Genomic DNA, 7,901 nt, shown 5'->3' on the forward strand with positions numbered 1-7,901 from the left:
TAGGTTAGGGTGGATTGGCCGTGCTAAATTGTCCCTTAGTGTCCAAAGATGTGTAGGTTAGGGTGGATTGGCCGTGCTAAATTGTCCCTTAGTGTCCAAAGATGTGTAGGTTAGGGTGGATTGGCCGTGCTAAATTGTCCCTTAGTGTCCAAAGATGTGTAGGTTAGGGTGGATTGGCCGTGCTAAATTGTCCCTTAGTGTCCAAAGATGTGTAGGTTAGGGTGGATTGGCCGTGCTAAATTGTCCCTTAGTGTCCAAAGATGTGTAGGTTAGGGGGATTGGCCATGCTAAATTGTCCCTTAGTTTTGGGGAGGATTAGCTCGGGGAAATGCATGGGATTGAGGGAATAGGTGGGATTGTGGTCAGTACAAGCTCGATGGGTGGAAAGGCACAGTAGGGATTTGGCAATTCTCTGAATCTCTATTCCCCGGGCAGGGTGAACTGGAACTGTGCAAATGGGTAGTCAGTTTCGGCCCGGGCTTGGTGGCGAGGGGTGGGGGTGGTGGATGGTTGTGTCCGGGGAAGGGGGGAGACTTTCGGGTGATGATCCCTGCTGGGGAGAGGGCCCTTTTCGGCATCCTGCTGTCCAACCGCTGAGTGCCGCTATTAACACTTGCCTAGTCTTTAATGTTTAATCCAGAACATTGAGTTCAGGACTCGGGACAGCGGACGTGGGTGAGCCTGAACGCGGAGTATTGTATCGAGGTTTAGGTCGCGCGGTTTCACACACTGGGAAACTGCGAAGGGTGCAGTCACGGTCTATAACCGAGGATTTGATTTATTATTGTCCCGTGTATCGGGGAGACGGTGAAAAGTATTGTTTCTCGCGCGCTGTACAGACAAAGCATACCATTCATAGAGCAGGAAAGGAGAGGGTGCAGAATGTAGTGTTACAGTCACAGCGAGGGTGTAGAGAAAGATCAGCTTAATATTGGATTTGATTTATTATTGTCACTGGGATACAGTGAAAAGTATTATTTCTCGCGCGCTGTACAGACAAAGCATACCATTCATAGAGCACAGAAGGGAGAAGGAAAAGGATTTGATTTATTATTGTCACTGGGATACAGTGAAAAGTATTATTTCTCGCGCGCTGTACAGACAAAGCATACCATTCATAGAGCACAGAAGGGAGAAGGAAAAGGATTTGATTTATTATTGTCACTGGGATGCAGTGAAAAGTGTTGTTTCTTGCACGACAAAGCATACAGTTCATAGAGAAGGAAAGGAGAGGGTGCAGAATGTAGTGTTACAGTCACAGTGAGGGTGTAGAGAAAGATCAGCTTCATGTTTGATTTATTATTGTCCCGTGTATCGGGATACAGTGAAAAGTATTGTTTCCTGCGCGCTGTACAGACAAAGCATACCATTCATAGAGAAGGAAAGGAGAGGGTGCAGAATGTAGTGTTACAGTCACAGCGAGGGTGTAGAGAAAGATCAGCTTAATATTTGATTTGATTTATTATTGTCCCGTGTATCGGGATACAGTGAAAAGTATTGTTTCTCGCGCGCTGTACAGACAAAACATACCGTTCATAGAGAAGGAAAGGAGAGGGTGCAGAATGTAGTGTTACAGTCACAGTGAGGGTGTAGAGAAAGATCAGCTTAATGCGAGGTGGGTCCATTCAAAAGTCTGACAGCAGCAGGGAAGAAGCTGTTCTTGAGTCGGTCGGTACGGGACCTCAGACTTTTGTATCTTTTTCCCCCGACGGAAGGATAGAGAATGTCCGGGATTTGCCGGGAGTGGGTCTGAGTCACAGGGAGCGGTCGGCCAGGCGAAGAGCTTACTCCTTGGAGCCTCGGGGAGGTGACGTACTGAGAGAGAGGGTGAACCTCACTTGTCCCGGAGCCTGCAAGGACCCACGGGGACTCCCTCCCTCCCCTCCGATTCCCGTGATGGTCGGGACACAAAATTCCAGCGATCGTTTTTCTCCCTGGGGAGAGAAGGGGGAGGGAGTGGAAACAGCGGGGAATTGGAAACTGGAAGGTGAGAGGGGAGGGGGAAAGGAGAGGCGGGAGAGGGGGGGGGTTCCGTGTACGGAAATTCGGAGCAGGATTAGGCCACTTGGACCAACGAGAAAAATGGACTGAAAAGTGGCGAATGGAATTTAACGCAGGCAAGTGTGAGGTGTCGCTCCTTGGACGGACAAACCAAAATAGAACGTAGAGGTAGGACTCTGAAGAGCGCAGTTGAACGGAGGGATCTGGGATACATAATTCCCGAAAAGTGGCGTCACAGCTGGATAGGGTGGTAAAGAGGTGCATTGGCCTTTATAAATCGGAGTATCGCGTATACAAGTGTTAGGGTGAGGTTATATAAGTGAGGCCAAATTTAGAGTGTTGCGTAGAGTTTTGATCACAGGAAGGATGTAAATAAGGTTGAAAGAGTGCAGAGAAGGAGGTTGCTGAGAAGCTAAGTTACAGAGAGAGATTGAATAGGTTTGGACTTTATTCCCTGGAGAATGAGGGGAGATTTGATAGAGGTGCATAAGATGAGATTGGTAAAGGTAGCGTGAACGCAAGCAGGCTTTTTCCACTGAAGAAAAGGGGGAGAAAAATACTAGAGGGCGTGTGGGGAAAGGAAATATTTGGGGCGGGGGGGCGGTTCTTCACGCAGAGAGTGGTGGAAGTGTGGAATGAGTTGTCGGATAAATGCTTTGAAGGAAATCTCAGAGGGGGTTCATGGATGAGAGGAGGGATATGGTCCAGGTACAGGCCAGTGGGACGAGGCAGAAAAATGGGTCAGCACAGACAAGTAGGGCCAAAAGGCCTGTTTTCTGAGCTGTAACTTTTGATGGTTCAAAGGAATCTGCTCCCCCATTCTATCACTGCCGATATTTTTCCCATCCCTCTCCTCCTGCCCTTTTCCTCCTGACCCCCCCCCTTATTAATCAGGAACCTCTCTATCTCTGTCTCAAAGACACTCGATGACCCGGCCTCCTCTGTGTCCAAGAGTTCCCCACTTTCCCCAACTCTCCAAGTTGGAGAAATCCCCCCTCCATCTCCGTTTTGAAGGCCCGACCCTTCATCCTGGAGGTTGGGCCCTCTCAGGTTCGAGTTTTTTTCCCTGGTGGAAACCCCACGCCCGCTCTATCCTGTATGTTTCAACAAGATCCATCCCCCACCTTCTAAACTCCCAACAAGACCCAGAGTCCTCAACCCATTCCCAAGGACTCCCAAGTCCTTAGCTTGACGGGAGGCGGGGGTGGGCAGCAGTGAACAGTTGGGCTGAAGGGCCTGTCTCCTCGCTGTGTAGCTCTACGTCTCGTGTCGGTAACGTCTCTCTCTCTCTCTCGCTGGCCAAATTTCCTGCTCCACCTCTAACCCCAACCCCCGGAGTGCGATGCTCCCCTCCCTGTGGTTCTGGACTGACCCCCTCCACCCACCCCCCCCCACCCCCCCAGCGCGGGCCCTTGTGCGCCCTTCCCCTGAAGACTTGGCCGGGGTTGGGGGCGGGGTGGTGGGAGGGAGAGGGCGAGAACGCCTGCCCCATTCCAGCGCCCATCCTTAACCCTGGATAGCATTGGCGCGCAGAGGGATCTGGGCGTTCGAGTCCACAGCTCCCTGTTGGAATGGCCACGCGAGCCGAGGGGGTCGGGGGGGGGGGTGGTGGTGCGGGTTAGCCTCGAGGCGCCAGGGAGCCAGGTTCGATTCCCCGGCTTGGGGGTCGGGGGGGGGGGTCGCTGTCTGCGCAGAGTGTGCACATCCTCCCCGTGTCTGCGTGGGTTTCCCCGCTTTCCTCCCGCACTCCGAAATTCGTGTCGGTTTTTGGAGGGGGGGGTGCGGTGCTAAGCTCTCCCTCAGCACAGCCCGAACAGGAGCACGGCGACTAGGAGGGGGGGGGGGGTGGATTTTCAGGGTAACTTCATTGTGGCGTTAATGCCTTGCGACACGAAGAATTGAGCAGGGTGATAGACTCTGGGGCAGGGCACTTGTACACAGGAAGCCACGCTGTGGCTATAAATACACGGTGGTTTGGCCTGAGCTGTGTACAATAAGGCCACCACGTGACAGGAAGGAAGTGGGGGCTTTGGAGAGGATGCAGGAGAGATTTAACAGGATCTTGCCTGGACGAACATTACGAGCGAGAAGGGGAGGCTGGAGAATGTGGAGTTATTGTCTTCAGAGCAACGGAGAAAGGACTTGATCGAAACCTACAAAATAACCAGTGTCAGAGTCTTCCTCACAATCTACCACACCTCCGACTTTGGTGTCATCAGCAAATTTACTAATCCACCCAATCCATCCAGATCATTAATAAAGATTACAAACAGCAGTGGCCCCAAAACAGATCCCTGAGGCACACCACTCGTAACCGAACTCCATGATGAATATTCACCATCAACCACCACCCTCTGTCTCCTATCCGCTAGCCAATTCCTGATCCAATTAACTAAATCACCCTCAATCCCATACATCTGCATTTTCTGCAGAAGCCTTCCATGGTGAACCTTATCAAACGCCTTACTAAAGTCCATATACACCACATCCACTGCCTTACCCCCATCCACCTCTTTGGTCACTTTCTCAAAAAACTCAATAAGGTTAGTAAGGCACGACCTTCCCGCTACAAAACCATGCTGACTATCTCCAATCAATTCATTACTCTCCAAATAACTATAAATCCTATCCCGAATAATTCTTTCTAAAACCTTGCCCACAACAGAAGTAAGACTCACCGGTCTATAATTCCCGGGGAAGTCTCTGTTCCCCTTCTTAAACAATGGGACAACATTCGCTGTCCTCCAATCTTCCGGTACTATACCAGAGACCAACGACAACCTGAAGATCAGAGCCAGAGGCTCTGCAATCACCTCTCTTGCCTCCCATAGAATCCTAGGGTAAATCCCGTCTGGACCAGGGGACTTATCTATTTTCAAACCCTCAAGAATATCCAGCACATTCCCCCTTATCAACTGCAATACTGTCTATTTTTGTCTTTGTCCTTTTTTTTAATTTTTATTTTTATCTTTGTCCTGGCGTTCAACTAGAAAGAGAGCAGGAAAGATTTACTAGGATGTTACCGGGACTTGATGGATTGAGGAGAGGCTGGATAGACTGGGACTTTTTTCTCTGGAGCGTAGAGGGGTGATCTTATAGGAACATAAGAAATAGGAGCAGGAGTCGGCCATCTCTCCCTTCGAGCCTGCCTCACCATTCAATAAGATCGTGGCTGATCTGATAGTGGATCAGTTCCACTTTCCCGCTTTCTCCCCTGTCTATCAGAAACCTATCTACCCGGGACTTCAATATATTTAGCGAGGCAGCCCCCACCACTTCAACGGGCAGAGAATTCCAGAGATTCACCACCCTTTGAGTGAAGAAGTTCCTCCTCAACTCTGGTCTAAACCGCCCCCCCTTACCTTGAGGCTGTGCCCTCTAGTCCTACTGTCCTTTCTAAGCGGGAAGAGTCTCTCCACCTCTATCCTATCCATCCCCTTCATTATCTTATACGTCTCTATAAGATCCCCCCCCTCTCATCCTTCTAAACTCCAACGAGTACACAGACCCAGTCTATATTAGTCTCTCTTCATAGGCTAATCCCCTCATCTCCAGTATCAGCCTAGTAAACCTCCTCTGTACTCCCTCCAAGGCCAATATATCCTTGCGCAAGTGCGGCGACCAAAACTGCACACAGTACTCCAGCTGCGGCCTCACCAGTGCCCTATACAGCCGCAGCAAGACCTCCCTACTTTTATATTCAATCCCCCTCGCTATGAAGGCCAGCATCCCATTCGCCTTCCTGACCACCTGCTGCACCTGCAGGCTGGGTTTTTGCGACTCATGCACAAGGACGCCCAGATCCCTCTGCACCGTCACCTGCTGCAGCTTTTCTCCCTTTAGATAATAATCCCTCCGACTATTATTTGAAAGTGGTGGACAGAGCGGAGAAGAAGGCATTGGGCAAGCTTGGTTTCATCGGTCAGAATACAGGAGTTGGGGCGTCTTGTTGAAGTTGTACAAGACATTGGTAAGGCCACACTTGGAAATACTGTGTACAGTTCTGGTCACCCTATTATAGAAAGGATATTATTAAACTAGAAAGAGCGCAGAAAAGATTTACTAGGATGTTACCGGGACTTGATGGATTGAGGAGAGGCTGGGATAGACTGGGACTTTTTTCTCTGGAGCGTAGAGGGGTGATCTTATAGAGGTCTATAAAATAATGAGGGGCACAGATCAGCGAGATAGTCAATATCTTTTCCCCAAGGGTAGGGGAGTCTAAAACTAGAGGGTGTAGGTTTGAGGGGTGATCTTATAGAGGTCTATAAAATAATGAGGGGGCACAGATCAGCGAGATAGTCAATATCTTTTCCCCAAAGGTAGGGGAGTCTAAAACTAGAGGGTGTAGGTTTGAGGGGTGATCTTATAGAGGTCTATAAAATAATGAGGGGGCACAGATCAGCTAGATAGGCAATATCTTTTCCCCAAAGGTAGGGAGGTCTAAAACTAGAGGGTGTAGGTTTGAGGGGTGATCTTATAGAGGTCTATAAAATAATGAGGGACACAGATCAGCGAGATAGTCAATATCTTTTCCCCAAAGGTAGGGGAGTCTAAAACTAGAGGGTGTAGGTTTGAGGGGTGATCTTATAGAGGTCTATAAAATAATGAGGGGGCACAGATCAGCGAGATAGTCAATATCTTTTCCCCAAAGGTAGGGGGGTCTAAAACTAGAGGGTGTAGGTTTGAGGGGTGATCTTATAGAGGTCTATAAAATAATGAGGGGGCACAGATTAGTGAGATAGTCAATATCTTTTCCCCAAAGGTAGGGGGGTCTAAAACTAGAGGGTGTAGGTTTGAGGGGTGATCTTATAGAGGTCTATAAAATAATGAGGGGGCACAGATCAGTGAGATAGTCAATATCTTTTCCCCAAAGGGAGGGGGGTCTAAAACTAGAGGGTGTAGGTTTGAGGGGTGATCTTATAGAGGTCTATAAAATAATGAGGGGCACAGATCAGCGAGATAGTCAATATCTTTTCCCCAAAGGTAGGGGGGTCTAAAACTAGAGGGTGTAGGTTTGAGGGGAGAGGGGGAAGGGTCCAGAGGGGCAATTTTTTCATTCAGAGGGCCTGGAACGAGCTGCCAGAGGCAGTAGTGGAGGCGTTTAGACAGCATTTAGACAGTACGATGGGCGTAGAGGGACATGGGGCAAATGCGGGCAATGGGGATGAGCTTAGGGGGTTAGAAAGAAAGGATGGACAAGTTGGAAATCTCCCTGACTGAGTTGAAAATGACTTGGGGGGGGGGTGGGGTGGGGGGTGGGGGGGGCACTTGAGGAGAGAGGAGGGAAGAAGTTTAATGGAGGGGGTGAGTTTATTTGAGATGGAGGGAGTATTTGGAGCACGGGTCTGGGTCTCCACCCCCCCGAACATTGATACAAAACGACGGAGAACGCACAGAAGATAGGAGAGGGGGGTGGGGGTGGGGGGGGAGGTCCGTTTGGCCCATCGAGCCATCCATCGCCAACATGGCGGATCATCCAACTCAGTGACCCTCTCCGTAACCCTTGAGCTCCCCCCTCCAACACCCCGAGAAGGGCTCTATCCCGCCGTCTCTTGAATATATCCAATGTTTGGGCACCAACTCCTTCCTGCGGGAGTGAATCCCACCGGCTCACCAGGTCTCCCCCATCTCCGTCCCAAATGGTCTACCTCCACCCCCCACCCACCCAATCCCACAGGCCCCCCCCCCCCCGGTTCTGGACTCTACCCCCCTCAAGCCCACCATCGGGCACACCCTCCCCACACCTTCCCTGTCCAGTCCTGTTCGAATTTTATTCTTTAACCGTGGCGCGTTGGCCCAGCGGGGTTAGCGCCGCTGCCTCACGGGGACCCGGGTTCGATTCCCGGCCTGGGGTCACTGTCGGTGCTGAGACTGCATGTTCTCCCCGTGTCTGCGTG

Source organism: Carcharhinus amblyrhynchos, unplaced genomic scaffold, assembly GCF_965287045.1.
Source record: "Carcharhinus amblyrhynchos unplaced genomic scaffold, sCarAmb.v2.hapA scaffold_949, whole genome shotgun sequence".
NCBI classification, from domain to species: Eukaryota; Metazoa; Chordata; class Chondrichthyes; order Carcharhiniformes; family Carcharhinidae; genus Carcharhinus; species Carcharhinus amblyrhynchos.